This window comes from Palaemon carinicauda, chromosome 25 (assembly GCF_036898095.1).
Source record: "Palaemon carinicauda isolate YSFRI2023 chromosome 25, ASM3689809v2, whole genome shotgun sequence".
In the NCBI taxonomy this organism is placed as follows: Eukaryota; Metazoa; Arthropoda; class Malacostraca; order Decapoda; family Palaemonidae; genus Palaemon; species Palaemon carinicauda.
Window position 1 is genome coordinate 98,759,630 of NC_090749.1, and position 20,824 is coordinate 98,780,453.

Sequence of the window (20,824 nt, forward strand, 5' to 3'; positions counted from 1 at the left end):
AGCCCAAAAACCTCCAAATCTATCTATTGATGGGATGACATCTCTCTGGGATACAACATAGGAAGGAATCAGAGAGGGAAAAATTACATCCATTTTTTGTGGGATTAAAGGAAATCTCTCTCTCTCTCTCTCTCTCTCTCTCTCTCTCTCTCTCTCTCTCTCTCTCTCTCTCTCAAAAAGATTGGTTGAAAAAGATAGGATTTATCAGCACAAGAGAGAGAGAGAGAGAGAGAGAGAGAGAGAGAGAGAGAGAGAGAGAGAGAGAGAGAGAGAGAGACACAGACAGAGAGACGTATGTTAGGGAATGTTAGGCATATACTGTATATATATATATATATATATATATATATATATATATATATATATATATATATATATATATATATATATATATATATATATATATATATATATATATATATATATATATATATATATATAGCACTTTTGGGAAACTTTTGCAGTTACTCTTTGAAGTCAAACTTGAAAGATGAAAGTTATTTAGAGGGAAGGAGGGAAAGTAAAAAAGAACAAAAGTGGGTGCTGCTGTTGACTGGACACATTCTGCAAAGATACTTATGTACTGCCTACAGTACACCGTATGAAGGGAGCTGATAGCACTATCCCAGTACGAGAATTATCCTTGTAACATTAATCAAAATAATGTTATTAATGTTAAAAATGCCTACATTAAAAATCTCAGATATTACATTTACCAATACACAACCATGTCTCTAACATTTAATTTATTTTAAGGAAATTGCAATATTCTTTGACCTTCAATAAATCTTGCAATTTCATCACAATTCCAAAGGTTTAAAGGCCAATCAAGAATGGCAGAGGCAAGGGACAGTGACATTGCCCTACCAAGCAGGACAATGCCCTATAGACTGACTACATATACATATGATCAACTTCCAAGGCCCCTCTCCACCCAAGCTTGGACCGAGGAGGGCCAGGATATGGCTCCTGATGGCTCAGAAAATAGATCTATAGGCTCCCCATAACCCCCATGTTTAGCTCAAAAGGATGGTGAGGTTGCAGCGACCAAAAGGAATAACGAGTTTGAGCTTGACTCAAACCACACTCTGGCATTCACCAGTCAGGGATGTTACCATATCTGATTAAATAAATATTTTCTGAACGATAAATTATGGAAAATCTCCAATAGATTTCGTATTGATGGGATCGTCTCCAGAATCAACATTAATAAAACATTTGGTGTTTCGATGTCATAGGTCAGAGTCTGAGGTACTTGAGGGATCGAACCCTGGAATTCCCCAAAGAGAGAGGAGGGTGGGGGAGGGGAAGATCCAGTCCCCTGTGAAAGGTTACCTTAATATACTGTTTAGTATTTCCTTTGTTTAAGGTTATTCAAATATATTTTCTCAAGATGTTGGGCTGATTTCATTTTGAAATTGTATATGACGAATATTGAACTGAAGTCGATGAGCCTTCTCTCTCTCTCTCTCTCTCTCTCTCTCTCTCTCTCTCTCTCTCTCTCTCTAGTTAGCCATAAAGGCAGAATCTTTGTCCATTCGTTGGAGAAAAGGACAAAAGAAGTAAGAAGAAATAAAATAAGAACACCACGTATGGACAGAGGCAGGAATGGAACACGTGCCCCTTGGAAGACGTGCCCTCCTACACGTGCAAAACGCCCGCTGGCACTCAAAAGTCACAGGTGCCATGCATGTTTACAGCAACCTCTGTGATATTGAATAAGAGGTTGGACAGTATGATCTGGGAAAGGAAGCTGGGACAGAGTGGTTACAAAAGGAGCTTTAAACTAACCCATAAAAATCCTTAAATAATGCCTGCAGTACACCACATAAACTGTACTGAAGGTTATAATCCGTTTTGTCAACTCTTATAGTATAAAGTCATTTATAAGCAAGTTTCGTCTAAGGGGAATTAACAAATTTTAATTATTAATTAAAATGAATAAATAAATGCTTCTGTTTTGAACCCTAAAATGCTCATTCTAATTACACAAATCCCCTCCATTTCTGGAATAATGCATTGCGTGATGGTTTCCAGGAAGCAAACGTCTCTCAGCCAGCCAGCCAGTCAGAAAGTCGTCAGTCAGTCAGTCAGTGAGTCGTTAGTCTTGTTAGTCATTCAGTCAGTCTTGTTAGTCAATCAGTCAGTCAGTCGTTAGTAAGTCAGTCGTTAGTCTGTTGTTCATCAGCCAGTCCAGTCAGTCTGTTGTGAGTAAGTCAGTCGTTAGTAAGTTAATTGGTCTGTTGTTAGTCAGTCAGTCGTTTGTAAGTCAGTCAGCCGTTAGTCAGTCAAGCCAGTCATTCAGTTGTTAGTAAATCAGTCGTTAGTCAGCCAGCCAGCCAGCCAGCCAGTCAGTCAGTCAATTAGTCAGTCACTCAGTCAATCGATAGTCAGTCAGTCAGTCAGTCAGCCAGACAGTCAGCCAGCCAGCCAGTAAGTCAGTCAGTCAGTCAGTCAGTCAGTCAGTCAATTAGTCAGTCAGTCAGTCGTTAGTCAATCAGTCAGTAGTCATCCAGCCAGCCAGCCAGTCATTCAGTCTATCAATTAGTCAGTGAGTCAGTCAGTCAGTCGTTAGTCACCCAGCCAGCCAGCCAGTCAGTAAGTAGTCAGTCAGTCAGTCGTTAGTCAGCCAGTCAGTTAGCCAGTCAGTCAGTAAGTAAGTCAGTCAATCAATTAGTCAGTCATTCGTTAGTCAGTCAGTCGTTAGTCAGTCAGTTAGACAGTCAGTTTTCAGTGAATCAGTCAGTCCATCCGCCAGTCAGTTAGTCAGTCAGTCAGTCCCTTTAGGATATGAAAGACATTTCACCTGAAGGATGCCAATGAGACAACATTCATTCATTATTCATTCATTCATTCATTCATTCACGGGGGAAGGAAGGCCAAGGGACCCACGATTACGAGGTCAGAAAAGGTCATTTACAAACATCATCTCCAAATATAGATACATAAAAATAGTAAAGCAAAATATGGACTAAAGTATTATAAGGGATCAGAAATGTAATTTCAAAGACGAAATGAATTAATTGGTCAAAGAAATGAGAGGATCGGATATAATTCAGATTTGATTAATTTTCTACCCCTGTATTCACTTATATAGAAATCCTAATTTTCCCATTAAATCATAAACACAAAATAAAATTCTAAACCCTCGAGAAGGTATTGAAGTTAGGTCTGAAGTTACTCGATTGATCCAGCATTAACTGCCAGTGGAAGGAATTACCAAGATCAACACTTGCTCCTTTAACAATGTCATGGATTCTCTCTCTCTCTCTCTCTCTCTCTCTCTCTCTCTCTCTCTCTCTCTCTCTGAAGTGTTCCAAATCCCAAATGACTCCTTTCCTCTCTGATGCTCTTCCTCTCGTTCATAACATCCCAATAATCCATATAAAAATAAAGTTGAATCTTATGCAATAATCATACTGGATGAGAGACAGAACCATACTCTCCTGTTTGCTGACAGTGCGCCCCTACCATAAAAAATGCATATATACATAAGATTTGTTGAGTCACCATGTCCCAGCCACAGTGATGGTGTGTACTGGTGTAAGTTTTGGTCCCAAAACTCTGCTAAACTATGAAGGATTTTAAGAAGTTAGAAACTCAATATGAATGAGGAAATTATTCTAGAAAGGGAAATAAGAAAAGAGAAAAATATATTGGGGAACTCGCAAAGAGAATTAAATGTCTAAAACATTAACTTTACCTTAATGTTCTTCAATCAAAGTTAAAATAAATTTCATTATTGGTACCACTTAAGCTTTTGATATAATGACTTCAAGGCCATGCTAGCAATTGCACGGGCATATCTCTCTCTCTCTCTCTCTCTCTCTCTCTCTCTCTCTCTCTCTCTCTCTCTCGTATGATTATTCATCGTAAGGAAGTAAATCTTCATAAGGTCTCAATCTTACCTATAAGAATATTAATCATAATCATATAGCCAAAGATTCAGGAAATCTTTTAACATTCAGGAAGAGAAGGACAGACAAAGGAGCTCCACGAGAGAGAGAGAGAGAGAGAGAGAGAGAGAGAGAGAGAGAGAGATTATTCCAAAACTTAGTCGCAGCTAGAAAAACTTTAAAAATATGTGGCGTATTGTGCATTGAGTAAATGAATGAGAATATTGCCTGGGAAGATCTAAATGCAATGGATCTGGGAAGATCTAAATGCAATGGATGATCTGAATTATGTTAGCAATAAAGTAAAAAGTTGAAATAAGACGGGAGAGAGAAAGGGACAATGAACGTATAATGGCGTTGAAATTACCATTAATAATTTTTAACAGTTAGGTTATGATGTCTGCTCCTACACAATGGGAGTTACACGTATCGTTTAGCGCAGTCTGAGTATTTTGTCCTTGAGTGAATTGATGGAGTTCTGAGAGAGAGAGAGAGAGAGAGAGAGAGAGAGAGGGAGAGAGAGGTTACTTCTTCAAGGCTGAAGATGAGGAAAGTGAAATGAAATGGAGATTTTTGAAAGTATAGTCTACAAGAAATAGCATTTTCAAAATAACACACTATTGTAAAAGCTAAAATTATTCCTGCTCTCTCTCTCTCTCTCTCTCTCTCTCTCTCTCTCTCTCTCTCTCTCTCTCTTTCTTCTCTTTTGCACAACGAAAACGCCCCCTCTGACTGATCCCAAAAAACCTGAATCATTTCTCTGCCGACAGAAACTCTGCTCCAGACAATGGAAAAGGGCTAAGAAGAGGAAGAGAAAGAAAATTTTAACCCCTGTCTCGCAGATGTCTATTGTCACACTAAAAGATATAGATTGATTCTTCGTACAAACGGGACAAATGGAGGCCCGATCCCATCCAGGTGGTTGATTTGAGGAAAGGTAAGGGGGGGGGGGGAGAATTATGGGAGGGATGCAAAGAGCAAAGTTATACATGGTAATTCCATAATATTTAGGATTAATATCTCCATCATTATGTGAAATGTGGATGGAAGAGTATTCCAAGTTCCCTCAGGATTCCAGAAGGAGTTATCCAATATGATAAGTAGAGAGAGAGAGAGAGAGAGAGAGAGAGAGAGAGAGAGAAGTGTTGATCTTGGTAAATATCTCCACTTGCAGTTCATGCTGGATCAATCGAGTGACTTTAGTCTAACTTCAAAACCTTCTCGAGGGTTTATGTGTGTTCTGGAAGTACTTGCAGTTTAAAAGTAAATTTCATTATTGTGTACCAACCGTGTGTCGCACGTTCGTACATAGTTCATTTTGTGCTTGTATCTTCGCTCTCCCCTCGCACTAAAAAGAACCTGAAAAAACATGTCTTGTTTCTCCTCTGTAACATTGTCTGTATTTTGAATATGAAAATTCTTGTTGCCTTGAACTTATGTATACATAGGAGAGTGTTCTATAATAAAGTAACTCAGTTGCCTTCATACTGCCTTTGAGTTCACAAACTTCTCTCGGTACCGTCACATTGGTGACCCCGGAAGTCGACTCGCTCCCACCGCCTTCCACACCCACCCCCCTCGCCAACGGATCTGCATACCCACCTACGGTTACGAGAACCTCACATTATCGTTCGGAAGGGGTAAATTCAATTGGAAGTTTCTCGTTGTTGACATCACATTGCCAATTCTCGGTGTGGATTTCCTCTCTCATTTCCACCTTCTGGTCGATGTCGCCTACCGACGATTGGTCAACGCAGACTCGTACTTGTCGACGCCTCTTCAACCCCCTCCCCTCTAACCTCGCTCTCCACATTAGCGCACCCACGGATGCCTACACCCACCTCCTCACGTCGTACCCGGAAGTTTTCCATCCAGAACTTCGCCAAACGCCCACAGTTCCTGCCAAGCACGGTATTCATCAGCATATTAAGACGACGGGACCCCCAGTCTTCACAAAATTCAGACGTCTGGCACCGGAACGATTGGCAGCCGCCAAACAGACGTTCGCTTAAATGGAGGAAATGGGCCTTTACCAAAAGGCCTCCAGCCCATGGTCGTCACCCTTACACATCGTGCTGAAGAAAGACGGCTCCCTCCGTCCGTGCGGGGATTACAGGCGCCTGAAAATGCAAACAGAACCGGATCACTACCCCCTCCCAAACATTGCCGATGTGACCTCCTACCTGCACAAAGCGAAGGTTTTCTCTACGCTCGACCTCCTGAAAGGGTATTATCAGGTGCCTATGAACCCAGAAGACATCCCCAAGATCGCCATCAACACTCCGTTTGGTACATACACCTTCAATTACTCCTGTTTTGGCCTTCGTAATGCTGGGGCCACATTTCAACGTCTCATGGATGGCATCTTAGGGGACCTCCTCTTCTGTGTACGTTATGTGGACGACATACTTGTGTTCTCCTCCTCAAAAGAGGAACACCTCCGTCACCTGCGCATCGTGCTCGACCGCCTGCAACAAAACAGCCTTATAGTCCAATAGGACAAGTGTACCTTTGGCGCCAACGAAGTGTCGTTCTTAGGGCACCGCATCACTCCCGAAGGAGTCCATCCCCTCCCTGAGAAGGTAGCAGCCGTTCAAGACTTCCCCGTGCCCTCGACCATCAAAGCTCTGCAGGAATTTTTGGGCATGATCAACTATTATCACCGTTTTCTGCCAGCCATTGCCGCCACTCTTGCTCCCCTCTACGCTTACCTCAAGGGCAAGCCAAAGGACCTGAAGTGGGGTCCCCTTCAAGAAGCAGCCTTCTGCAATGCAAAGAAGGCCCTATCAACTGCCACGGCTCTCACTTTTCCTATCCCACATGCCCCTCTCCTTCTCTCCACCGATGCCAGCGACGTCGCTATTGGTGCAGTACTCGAGCAGGTGGTCAACGGCTCGCCCCGCCCATTGGCCTTCTTCAGCAGAAAACTGTTCAAGGCAGAATCGGGTTATTCTACCTTCGATCGCGAATTGCTGGCAGTGCACTTGGCTGTCCGTCACTTTCGTCATTTCTTAGAAGGTACGCCCTTCGTCATTCGCACAGACCACATGCCTCTGGTGCACGCCTTTACTCGACAGTCTGATGCCTGGTCCGCCCGGCAACGCCAACATCTCTCCGCCGTGGCTGAATACAATTGCACCCTTCAATACGTCCCTGGGAAAATGAATCCCGTTGCCGATGCCCTGTCAAGAAACACGTTGGCTGCCGTTCAACTGGGATTGGATTACAACGCCCTGGCTGAAGCCCAACGACAGGATCCAGAATATCAAGCATGTAGGATATCCTGCATGTCCCTCCGTTGGGAAGACTTCCCCCTCGAAGACTCCAACACCACCCTCCTCTGTGACGTCAGTACTGGTGGACCGCGACCTTGGATCCCAGCTCCCATGTGCCGGCAGATGTTTGATTTCATTCACGGCCTTTCACATCCCTCGTGCCGTTCTACTGCACAGCTGCTGAAGACGAAGTTCATTTGGCACAGCATTTCTAAGGATGCTAAGGATTGGGTCCGCGCCTGTACTTCTTGCCAAACTTCCAAAGTACATCGACACACGGATTCCGGAGTGGGCACCTTTCCTCAACCTCAGCGTCGTTTCTCACACATTCACGTCGACGTTGTAGGTCCCTTACCCACATCACAAGGACATCGTTACCTGTTTACCGTCATCGACCGCTCCACTCGTTGGCCTGAAGCCATTCCCATGGAAACTGCAACGTCCGCCTCATGTACATCTGCCTTACTCTCAGAATGGATTGTAAGATTTGGTATCCCTGAGCATATTACTTCTGACAGAGGAACCACTTTTACCTCTCAATTGTGGACATCATTAGCAAATCTACTGGGCATCCTACATCACACAACGGCCTACACCCCCGCTGCCAATGGAATGGTTGAAAGTTTTCATCGCACCCTCAAAGCAGCTTTGATGTCCCGCTGCAAGGATTCCAACTGGTTTACTCCGCTTCCCTGGGTCCTCCTGGGACTGAGGACCACTCCTAAAGACGCCCTCGACGTCTCGGCAGCTGAAATGGTGTATGGCAATCCGTTGGTCGTCCCTGCCGAATTTTTTCCTTCAGCAACCTCCTCCAATGATCTCCAGCGCATACGTCACGCCGTGGGAAAATTTACTCCATGCCGCCAGACTTACAAGCCCCCTGCGAAGCATCACATACCGACAGACTTGCACTCTGCAACGCCCCCTTACACGGGCCCTTTCCTTGTGATCCGACGCAGTCCGAAAGCATTCCTACTAAACATTCGTGGCAAAGAAGACTGGGTCTCCATTGATCGTCTAAAACCTGCTTATCTCCTGCCAGATGACCCGCCTACAGTTCGCCTATTTAAAATGTACAGTATGTCATTTTTAGGGGGGGAGCCATGTACCAACCGTGTGTCGCTCGTTCGTACATAGTTCATTTTGTGCTTGTATCTTCGCTCTTCCCTCGCACTAAAAAGAACCTGAAAAGACATGTCTTGTTTCTCCTCTGTAACATTGTCTGTATTTTGAACATGAAAATTCATGTTGCCTTGAACTTATGTATATAAAGGAGAGTGTTCTATAATAAAGTAACTCAGTTGCTTTCATACTGCCTTTGAGTTCACAACCTTCTCTCGGCACCGTCACAATTGGTACCACTTGAGCTTCTACGATATACTAATATAAAGGTCGTGCTGGCAATTGCACGGGCATCTCTCTCTCTCTCTCTCTCTCTCTCTCTCTCTCTCTCTCTCTCTAGAATCATCCAAAATCCCCAAAATTCCTCCACTATTGATCCTCAATAAAACTTTTCAATCCCTCTTCTCTGTTGTTCTTCCTCTAGTTCATTCCATCCAAACAATCCATAAAACTTTTAATTCTACAAGATAAGAGACTGAACAATACTCTCCTCTTTGCTGACAGTGCGCCCCTATCGTGAAGCAAGGTGGTTATATAAGAGTTGGTCGCGTTGCCATGCTAGACATCAGAGGAAGTTTGGGAGACAAAACTTTTATTCTGCTAAATTATGAATGATTTTAATAAGTTTGAATCTCAAAGAGAATGAGGAAGTTATTTCAGGAATGGAAATAAAAAAAAAAATAACCGAGTTAAGAGTCCTCAAGTTCAAGAAAAGGAAAAATTATGATTTATCATTCATAATTGCAAAGAGAATTCATAATGACATTGAGAATGTAAACAAATCTCTCTCTCTCTCTCTCTCTCTCTCTCTCTCTCTCTCTCTCTCTGTTCCTTAATCCAATCAGGAATTAAAAAGAGAAGACAAAACTTTATCAATGCAATACTTTCTCACAGGGAACCGTGCCAAAATTGTCTACTGCCGACGATTGGACATCCCTTCAGGAGCCAGAAACTCTGCTCCTGATAATGGAATTAGAAGAGAAGAGGATGTCCATTGTCATACTAAAAGGGATAACATCACTCCTTGTAAAAGGAAGATTGATTCTTCCTATAAAGGGGACAAATGGAGGCCTGAACCTCTCCAACAATGGGAGATGGTGAGAAGGGGTGGGTTGGTTTGAGGAAAGGTAAGGATGGGAAAATTATGGGAGGGAAGCAATGAGCAAAGTTAAAAATGGTAATTCCATAATATCTAGGATGAAAGAAGCATCACCATCAGCATTATGTGAAGTGTGGATGGAAGAGTATTCCAAGTTTCCTCAAGATTCCAGAAGGAGTTATACAATATGAAAATGAGAGAGAGAGAGAGAGAGAGAGAGAGAGAGAGAGAGAGAGAGAGAGTCCAAGACTTTGTTGAACGAGAGAGCGTTGATCCTAGTAAATAACTCCACTCACAGCTATTGCTGGATCAGGGTTCTGGAAGTACTTGCTGTTTAAAGTAAATTTAATTATTGGTACCACTTAAGTTTTTAGATATACTGATTTAAAGGTCGTGCTGGTAATTGCACGAGCATCTCTCTCTCTCTCTCTCTCTCTCTCTCTCTCTCTCTCTCTCTCTCTCTCTCTGAAGAGAGTGCCACTGCACAAGCAAAAAGACAAACGCTTTCTCTCTCTCAGGGAAATGTGCAATGATTGTCGGCCGATGATTGGACGTCCCTTCATGACCCAGGAACTCTGCTCCCGAAAATGGAATTAGAATCGAGGGGAAAACGCGAAGAAGAATACAGAAAAAAGGATGGTGTTTTGATCCATGTCTCCACAGACTCCCATTGTCAGACTAAAAGGGGAGAGTGCATGACGTGCTCAGGACATTACTCTTGGTACATGGAATATTGAATAAGGATGGGAGTAACGCTAAGAGACAGAAAAAGAGCAACAGGGATACTAAGAGAGCAAACTAAAGTAGATGTCACATGGCATGCGGCAATTAAATAATAATATGATTGGAGGCGGTGAATTAGACGATTTTTACATCGTTAGAGAATTTATTGTCTAAGTTCGTTTTCACAACAAAATTATCCTAAAATCTTCTTCAAAGTGAGTGAAATAGAACTTTTAATCTTGGGATTACATAACTAAGAAATACAAGTTTCAGGCCGACTTTCAAATGATCTGATCAGTTCAATACAATGATAATTAACTTGTAAATAACACACACACATGGAAAGAGTGGACACTATGGTAGACAGTTATATGATTAAAAAACCGAGATATTGGACGCCTCATGGCCAAACGACGCCCACCATGGTTGAGGTAGGCTTACCATGGCAGGTGGGCCTATTGAGAGTTGCCCACTCACTACTGGGACTTATACGTAACTAGTATTCAACAGGGACTATCTGGGCTTGCCAGCTGTTCTTATTCCCCATCATTGCTGGGGGGGGGGGGGGTCTGAGGGCTTGTCTTGTCCTGCCTCGGGGCAGCGGTGGCAGGTGATGCAACCGCACCAGACTGGTTCTCACTTTGCATCCCCTCTCCCCAGTGTACCTGTTGACTTGAAAACAGTCTCAGTACACGTGTGCTTGGGTCAGTAAATACCAAACAGTGAGGAAAGCGGCTCAAACTGCTTCCCGCACTACCCATGGATCAGGGATATGAGATCATACGTCGGCATCTGCCGTACTACGTCCTGCGACTTAAGTTAACCATATTACTATTTCTATTTTTACTTTAATTATACTACATGTGACAGAGGATATTCTAACAATTTGTAAGTAAAAGAACTGGACATGGGCAGGACATATAATGAGAATGAGAGACAATGGATAGACATTAAGAATAACAGAATGGTTCCCTAGAGATTGCATATAAAGCATGGGAAGGAAGAGAAGACGATGCATTGACGAATTAAGAAAGCCTGCGGGTGTGGACTGGTACAGAGAGACCATAAACAGATGCAAGTGGGAGGACATGTCTGAGGCCTTTGTTTTGCAGTGGACTAGTAACGGCTGATGATGATGATGGTGATGCCATATTGCAGATATATCCCTATAGACAAGGATGAACATAATATGTAGCTATAAAAACATACACCAAAGAGAAATAGTTTTAAGAAGACAAAGAGCAAAATCGCCTCCTTGTTATTCCAGCAACGCCACCAACTTGAAAAATAATGAAAAGATAAGAGACTAAAAAGCGCCTAATACACCTCCCGCCATGATCTTTATCCTGCCTACCTAATTGGCTAGAGATACACGCAAGCTTCGCTCTTCTGCCGCTAGATGGCAGCAGCTTAGTATGCAAATGGCGACTTGAGGAAGTTTTTATGGCTCCAGCTATTTCTCGCACCATAAGGAGATGATTGCAGCTTCTGCCAGCTATTACTTGATTCAGGGGATGCGATAGTCTTTTGTTTTCCTTCTTTTTAAGCTCTGAATACCTGGGTTGATATCTCGTATGCGGAGAATTTGCGTTATTTTCAAACTTTTTCAAGATTTTATAGACGCGGCATAAGCTTGCGTAGAGGGTAATCATCAAAACTTTGCCTTAGGCCTACAGTAAAAGGGCGAAGAAATAAAGAGAAAAAAAATATTAAACAAAAATAAAAAAGGGAGAGATTCTGACACTGAGCGAATTCTTGAGTGATAAAACTGGACATAAAATCACCTCTTTTCTGAGAAGACTAGAGAGATAAGAGAATAATGGATTCTACATCTTAAAGAAGAGATGAATTAACGAATAATTTGTTGTTTTAGACTAACCTGAACCTAAAGGCGGGTTTACACGGCCGAGCAGCTCGCCGAGCCCGGTTGTCGAACCTACTTGTAGAACGGCTCGAAGAGCTTTCAGACAGTACATCGAGCCTCAGTGTGCCTCGTGCTAAAACAAGGTCAACATGTCTCTCGACCAGGACGATTTGATAGCCATTGATTCAGCAGTGGCACTAAGAAGGAAAAAAATAAAGATCAAAGTGGACGAAGGATTGGCTACTAAAAAGAGAGAAATTTTCACACACCAACTTGCTTATTGCTTTAAAATTAAGGCTTTGAAATTAGTTCTTTTAATATTTCATGCAGAGCCGCTATTCTTTTGCTTCTGGCTACTTTATTGGAATAGTCTTTTGATTTAACTTTCCATGAGGCTGGATGAGCCCGATATGCATGTATGAAATCTAGTACGACTTCCTTCTCATTCTTGCTTTCATTAATGGCAACCATTATTCATTTCTTTGATGATGTGTCCTCTAGCAGGGTTGAATAACAACTGAGGTTCGATGCTCGACACCCGTTCACACGTTCACACCGTTCGTCAAACAATGTAGCTCCGCCCACAAAAGTCAAGATGAGCCTGACTTTCATCGAGCCGTTCGACGAGCGCGCTCGACAACCAAATAGCCCGTTTACACGCTCGAACATCAATTCAAACACAGGGTTGTCGAGCCAGGCTCGACGAGCTGTTCGCCCGTGTAAACCCCGCTTAAGCCAGCACTGGCTCTTGCTCAGAAAGCAGCCTATTAAATAAATGATGCCTTTTCTAAGTAATATTGGCGAGAAAGTGGAACTTTCTATTTAGAAAGTTCACTCAACATCTGTATTAAGATGAGTTTGATAAGAGTCATGAAATGGAAGCATGTTAAGGAATGGACTAAAATTATATGTACAAATGATATTAGAATTGACAGCAAATTATTGTTATTGTTATTGTTGTTGTTATTACTTGCTATAAACCCAAGGGCTTCGAAAGGAAAATACCACCATAAGGAAAGGAAATAAGGAAATAAACTACAAGAAAAGTTTAGGAACAATAATAACATTAAAATAAATCTTTCACATATAAACTATAAAAATTTCAATATAACAAGAGGACAAAAACTTCGAAATAACGAATAGAAGAGAAACAGAATAGAATAATGTGATCGAGTGCACCCTTAGGCAAGAGAACCCATTCAAGACAGTGGAAGGCCGTGGTACACAGACTATGGCACTACCCAAAACTAGAGAAAACAATGGTTTGATTTTGGAATGGCCTTCTCCTAGAACAGCTGCTTACCATACCTAAAGTCTCTCTTCTACCCTTACCCTTAAGAGGAAAGTAACCACTGAACAATTACAGTGCAGTAGTAAACCTCACGAGAGAAGAAGAATTGTTTGCTAATTTCAGTGTTGTCAAGTGTATGAGGAAAGAGAATAATGTGTCAATAATAGGCCAGAATATTCTGTGTATGTATCAGCAAAGATAAAATGAGCCGTAACAAGAGAGAGGAGTCCAATGTAGTATGGTCTGGCCAGTCAAAGGACCCAATAATTCTCCAGTGGTAGTATCTCAAAAGGGTGACTGGTGCCTTGGCCAACCTACTACCTACGTTCATCAATCAAACTTCACTGCTCTATATGTACATGTTCAACCATATTTTCCTATCCAATCGACAATTTGTTTCCATAGTGGAAATATAGCTCAACGATAATAATTTTTCATCTGTTTGTGATTCTCGTCATTTCTCTACCCTCCGACACTCTTATAAGGCCATTGTTCAAAGTTTGAGCTAAAGGTCGAGGTCCTATATATTTGAAGGTTAATATTCCTCATAATGATAACTCAGAATTGATGAGTGTTTTAGGGACTATGTGAATCTACCTGACATATCATCAGCAGCCAGACTCTGATCCCCCTTGGTCATAGATGGGTGTGAAGAAGACGTTTGACTGCTGATCCAGTTGTCCTGTTTACAAAGTCTGGCTTTTGTTGGTCAAAGTTCGTTTAATTGATTGTTGTGGACTGTCTTGTACTTACAAGTATTTTATTTGTACACCGTAAAGTTTTTGATATTTTATTTTAAATATCTTATCACTTTCTCTTCCCTACAATGTTAATAGACCAGTGATTTCATGCTAACAAAAGCTTTATCATGTTTGAATGTTTGTGACGTTTTTCCTCGCAAGTCACAGTATATAAACTCGATGACTGTTTAATAAAGTTGATCCTCAATAAAACTTTTCAATCCCTTCTTCTCTGTTGCTCTTCCTCTTGTTCATTCCATCCCAATAATCCATAAAACTTTTAATCTTATAAGATAAAGAGACTGAACCACACACCTCTTTGCTGACAGTGCGCCCCTACCGTGAAACAAGGCGATTATATAAGAGTTGGTCACGTTGCCATGTTACGTATCAGAAGACATTTGGGCCACAAAACTTTTATTCTGCTAAATTATGAATGACTTTAAAAAGTTGGAATCTCAAAGAAAATGAGCAATATATTTCAAGAATGGAAATAAAAATAAACAAGAATTAATTAACTAAGAATCCTCAGGTTTAAGCAAAGGAAAAATTATGATTTATCATTCATAAATGCAAAGAGAATTCATGAATGACATTGAGAATGTAATAAAATCTCTCTCTCTCTCTCTCTCTCTCTCTCTCTCTCTCTCTCTCTCTCTTTATTCAATGTTATTTGAGACATAAGCAAAGGAAAATTGTATAATTTGCAACATAAAGTTTTGAAAATGGATATAAAAAATGTAAACAATTCTCTCTCTCTCTCTCTCTCTCTCTCTCTCTCTCTCTCTCTCTCTCTCTCTCTCTCTCTCTCTCTGTGTGTGCTTTGAGCATCCCCTTCCATGTCTCATGTGTGTCTCTTCACCTCTTCCTCAATGCAATCAAATACCAAAATGAAGAGACAAGAATTTAACCATACAATACTTTCTCACCGGGAACTGTGTCTGCTGCCGACAATTCGATGTCCCTTCGGGACCCAGGAACTCAGCTCCAGACAATGAAATTAGATCCGAGGCGAAAAAAGCTAAGAAGAAGAAAAGAAGAGGATTCTAACCCTGTCTCACAGATGTCCACAGTCAGACTAAAAGGGAAGACTTTACTCCTGGTAAAATGAGGATTGATTCTTCCTATAAAGGGGACAAATGGAGCACTCCTGGTAAAAGGAAGATTGATTCTTCCTATAAAGGGGACAAATGTAGTCATCCTAATAAAATGAAAATTGATTCTTCCTCTAAAGGGGACAAATGGAGCACTCCTGGTAAAGGGAAGATTGTTTCTTCCTATAAAGGGGACAAATGGAACACTGCTGGTAAAAAGAAGATTGATTCTTCCTATAAAGGGGACAAATGGAGGCCGGATCCCCTCCACCCATGAGAGAGGGTGAGAAGGGGTGGTTGGTTTGAGGAAAGGTAAGGCTGGGGGTAATAAGGGAGGTAAGGCAAGAACATAGTAACAAATGGTAATTTCAAATTATTTAGGAAGAAAGGAGGAGGAAGAGAGGGTCAGTGCCTATTCAAAGCAGGTCTGACAAAACGTTCAATGGGTTTTTTTATGTTATTGTTAGTATTTGAGTCACTGGAAAATGTTGCTTTTGTGGAGGATCTCTCTCTCTCTCTCTCTCTCTCTCTCTCTCTCTCTCTCTCTCTCTCAAGCAAATGCCAATGCACGGGCAAAAAGCCAAACGCTTTCTCTCTCTCTGGGAGCTGTGACATGATTGTCTAACGAAGACGATTGCACCTTCCTTCAGGAGCCAGGAACTCTTCTCCCAAAAATGGAATTAGATTCGAAGGGAAAAAGCGAAGAAGAAGAGGAGAGTTCTGATCCATGTCTCCAGAGACTCCCACTGTCCGACAAAATGGGGCGAGAGCATGACACACTGAGGACATTACTCCTGGTAAAAGGAATATTGAATAATGATGGGAATAACAAAAGGAATATAGAATAATGATGGGAATGACAAAAGGAATAGTGAATAATAATGTGAATTACAAAAGGAAAATTGAATAATGATGGGAATAACATTAAGAGACAGAAAAAGAGCAACATTTATACGAGAGCAAACTAAAGTAGAGGATGTTCCAACAATTTGTAAGAAAAAGAAATGGACATTGGCAGGACATATAATGAGAATGACAGACAATAGATGGATAATAAAAATAACAGAATGGGTCCCCTAGAGATTGTAAAGGAAGCAGAGGAAGGAAGAGAAGACGATGCATTGACGAACGAATAAAGCCTGCAGGTGTGGACTGGTACAGAAAGACCATAAACCGATGCAAGTGAGAGGACATGTCTGAGGCCTTGTTCTGCAGTGGACTAGTAACGGCTGATGATGATGATGATGATGGTGATGACATTACTGATATATCCCTATACACAAGAACGAATATAATATGTAGCTATAAAAATATATATAACCAAAGAGAAATATTTTTAAGAAGATAAAGAGCAAAACCACCTTCTTGTTATTCCAGCAACGCCACCAACTTGAAAAATAATGAAAAGATAAGAGACTGAAAAGGCCCTAATACACCTCCCGCCATCATCATTACCCTGCTTACCTAATTGGCTAAGGATACAAGCAAGCTTCGCTCTTCTGCCGCTAGATGGCAGCAGCTTAGTATGCAAATGACGACCTGGGGAAGTTTTTAGGGCTCCAGCTATTTCTCGCACCATAAGGAGATGATTGCAGCTTCTGCCAGCTATTACTTGATTCAGGGGATGCGACAGTCTTTTGTTTTCCTTCCTTTTAAGCTCTGAATACCTGGGTTGATATCTCGTATGCCGAGAATTCTTGAGTGATAAAACAGGACATAAAAGCACCTCTTTTTGGAAAAAAAACTGAGAGATAAGAGAATAAAGAACTCTACATCTTAATGAATAGATGAATTAACGAATATTTTGTTGTTTTAGATTGACCTGCATCTAAGCCAGCACTGGCTCTTCCTCAGAAAAGCAGACTATAAAATAAGTGATGCCATTTTGAAAATAATATTGACAAGAAAGTGAGTTTAATAGATTATAGAAATGGAAGGTTAGTAAGGAATGGACTAAAATTATATGTACAAATGATATTAGAATTGACAGCAAATCATTGTAATTGTTATTGTAATTGTTGTTGTTATTAAATATTATAAACACAAGGGCTTCAAAAGGGAAATTACCACCATAAGGAAAGGAAATAAGGAAATAAACTACAAGAAAAGTTTAGGAACAATAATAATATCAAAATAAATCTTTCACATATAAAATATACAAACTTCAAAATAACAAAAGGACAAAAACTTCGAAATAACGAGTAGAAGAGAAACATGATAAAATAGTGTGCCCGAGTGTACCCTCAGGCAAGAGAACTAATTCAAGATAGTGGCAGCCCATGGTACAGAGACTATGGCACTACCCAAGACTAGAAAACATTGGTTTGATTTTAGAGTGTCCTCCTAGAAGAAATGCTTTCCATAGCTAAAGTCTCTCTTCCATCCTTACCCTTAAGAGGAAAGTAGCCTCTGTACAATTATAGTGAAGTAGTAAACCTCTTGAGAGAAGAAGAATTATTTGCTAATTTCAGTGTTGTCAAGTGTATGAGGAAAGCGAAGAATGTGTTAATAATAGGCCAGAATATTCTGTGTATGTATGAGCAAATATGAAATGAGCCATAACCAGAGAGAGGGGTCCAATGTAGTACTGCCTGACCAGTCAAAGGACCCAATAACTGTCTAGTGGTAGTATCTCAAAGGGTGTCTGGTGCCTGGGCCAACCTACTACCTATGTTCATCAATCAAACTTCACTGCTCTATATGTAATTGTTCAACCATATTTTCCTATCCAATCGGCAATTTGTTTCCATAGTGGAAATTTGGCTCAACAATAATATTTTTTTATCTGTTTGTGTTTCACACAATCTCTCTACCCTCAGACAGCCTTATGGGGTCATTGTTTAGAGTTAGAGGACCAAGCTAAAGGTCAAGGTCATACATATTTGAAGGTTGATCTCCCTCATAATGCTAACTTAGAATTGATGACGGTTTTAGGGACTATGTGAATCTACCTGCCGAATCATCATCAGCCAGACTCTGATCCCCCTTGGTCATAGAAGGGTGGGGAAGACGTTTGACTGCTAATCACAATACTGTTGTCGTGTTTACCAAGTTTGGCTTTTGTTTGACAAAGTTCGATAAATTGATTGTTGAGGACTCCTGTCTTGTACTTACAAGTATTTTATTCGTTTTTTATTTTTTATCTTATCACTCTCTCTTCCCTGAACTGTTAATAGACCATCCTGTGATTTCATCCTAACAAAAGCTTTATCATGTTTGAATGTTTGTGACCTTCCTCCTCGCAAGTCGCAGTATATAAACTCAATGATTGTTTAATAAAGTTATCACTTTTACCACCATCGTTACTGTGATCTAAGAGAGGAGCGAGATTTTAAGTCATTTATATGCAGTGTACAGTGATAAAACTCCTTCTGAACTAGATGACGGTCAGTCTAGATGTGGATTTTGTCGCCTGCAGACTATTGGTTCAAGAAACACGAGAATATATTTAGTAATCCTTATCAATAAAAGTTAATTTCCAGTTCCAAAGAGAACGAAGGTCTATCTTAAAGGCCCAAACCAATTCCAGATCTAATCTTTCAATCACATTTTCATTTAATCCCCAATTTTTCTTTTTCCAACTTCCATCTGCCAAAACCAGATCTTCCCTGGAGCTTCTGGAAGAATTCCTCTCCAGGTTTCGATGGATCTTAAGAAACGAATTTGCAAAAGATAAAGAAATTACTTCGAGTGAAAAAGATCAACATTGAATAGAAACACTTGCCATTATTATCATAACGTGGTGGCCGATGTGGTAACGTCCCTGACTGGTGAACGACAACCTGAGGTTCGAGTCCAGCTCAAACTTGTTAGTTCCTTTGGTTGCTGCATCCTCACCATCCCCGTGAGCTAAGCAGGAGGGGTTTGGGGGAGCCTATAGGTCTACCTGCTGAGTCATCAGCAGCCATTGCCTGGCACTACTTGGTCCTAGCTTGGGTGGAGAGGGGGCATGGGCGCCGATCATATGTATATATGGTCAGTCTCTAAGACATTGTCCCTACTCGATAGAGCAATGTCACTGTTCCTTGCCCCTGCCATTCATGAGCAGCCTTTAAACCTTTAAATTGATATCTCTCTCTCTCTCTCTCTCTCTCTCTCTCTCTCTCTCTCTCTCTCTCTCTCTCTCTCTGTACCAATACTTCGTATCTTAAAGATAAGATTAGCTAATGTTTCCTCGTGTTATAGTTTAGCAGCACTAAGACCTCAATTAGTAAGCCCGTGAACTGCTCCTGTCATCCTTTCACCTAGCGGTCAATATATGCCACAATCTGCTGTAATCAAGCTATGGGTCTTGCAGTCCCATCCCTAGAATACTGCTCAGTTTCTTAATGTTTCTTCCCTTTTGAAGAATCTGACTCTGTATTCAAGTAAGGTGTTTCAATACTCTGTAGAGAGTTTTTCATGAAATTGAATTATTTCAGTTTATACAACAAAGGACAAATGCTAATATCTTGTTACCCCAGTTTGAAAAACAGTTAAGTAAAATGATTGGAGAAATAAAATTTGTTAGATATCAGACGAAAATTAAAATCATGAATAGAATTATTCATTTTTTCTCGGAAAAATACTTGTTCATGAAACTCAATTAGGCTGAAGGCAGCTATCTACAATATCACTATCCCTTAATGGTGCAGTACAAAGGTCAAGGCATAAAGTTTCTATCTCGTGACTTTTATAAAAGCACTGCGGGTCAATTGGGAAATTTTGTAGGTAGCAGGTTGGCCAAAGCACCAGCCAACCGTTGAAATACTACCGCTAGAGAGTTATTGGGGTCTATGACTGGCCAGACAGTACTACACTGGATCCTTCTCTCTGGTTACGGTTCATTTCCCCTTTGGCTACACATAAATCGAATAATCTGGCCTATTCTTTACATATTCTCCTCCGTCATACACATGACAACACTGAGATTACCAAAAAAAATCTTCTTCAACCAAGGGGTTAACTACTGCACTGTAATCGTTCAGTGGCCACTTTCCTCTTGGTAAGGGTAGAAGAGATTCTTTAGCTATGGAGAATGACACTCCAAAATCAAAACATTGTTATCTAGTCTTGGGTAGTGCCATAGCCTCTGTACCATAGCCTTCCACTGTATTGAGTTAGAGTTCTCTTGCTTGAGGGTACACTCGGGAATACTATTGTATCTTGTTTCTCTTGTTATTTTGAAGTTTTTATAGTTTATATTTATTTTAATGTTATTGGTGTTCTTAAATTTTTCTTGTAGTTTATCTTAATGTTGTTATTGTTCTCAAAATATTTAATTTTAGTTGTTCATTACTTCTCTAGTAGTTTGCCTATTTCCTTTCCTCACTAGGCTATTTTCCCTGTCGCGGCTCTTGGTCTTATAGCATCCTGCTTTTCCAACTAAGGTTGGAGCTTAGCAATAAATAATAATAATAATGAAAAGAATAAGAAGAAGAACGTGGTTGTGTTAATACCTACAAATAAGAAAGTAAAACAAACATATCTTACTACATAATTTTGGAAAACTATCAATCTCATACCAAAAAAAAAGGTTCTTTGAACACTATCTGGGATAAAGAAAATAATATAAACTAGACCTCATTAATATACGCAATGTAAATACAGTAGAAAAAACTTGTATTATATACATTATGAAAACAGGATCTTTTATTTCAATAAATGAATCTATTTAATACAAAACAGTTATGTTTATTTCAAACTTTTTTTCATCTACTCCATTCATTTCGTTATTCAAT